This window comes from Galeopterus variegatus, unplaced genomic scaffold (genome assembly GCF_000696425.1).
Source record: "Galeopterus variegatus unplaced genomic scaffold, G_variegatus-3.0.2 Scaffold11147, whole genome shotgun sequence".
NCBI classification, from domain to species: domain Eukaryota; kingdom Metazoa; phylum Chordata; class Mammalia; order Dermoptera; family Cynocephalidae; genus Galeopterus; species Galeopterus variegatus.
In genome coordinates, this window is record NW_007737258.1 from 47,793 (window position 1) to 48,303 (window position 511).

Here is a 511-nt window from a genome sequence, read left to right on the forward strand (position 1 = left end):
GGGGCGCCGAGCTCTTCGGCGGGAGTGCGGCGGGGTCCGTGCAAATGATGTGGTAACGTGTGTGTAAGAAAAACATGCTGTGTGTGTTTGTGTGAGTCTGAACCATGAAAGACTATACAAGAAAACTGTAACAGTGACTGTCCCTCGGAGACGTTCTGCCGCTAGGAAAGGGCAGGAGGTTTCACTGTCGCCCGCTCTCATAGACCATTTTGCAGTGACAGACATGTTCTGTATCTGCACTCTCCAGTTCAGTAGCCAATAGTCACATACAGCTACTGCCTGCTTGAAAGGTAGCTAGTGCAACCGAGGAACTGAATGTTTAACTTTATTAATTTTAATTAATTTAGCCACACATGGTAGCTAGCCGGTACTCTATCAGACAGGTCAGGTTTACAGTTGGATTTTTTTTTTTTTTACTTATGTAAATGTTACCTTTAAAACTTAATATGGAATATTTTGTATTCCTAATAACACATATTATGAGTGGTGCCTTGAAGGCATGTGTTGTCCC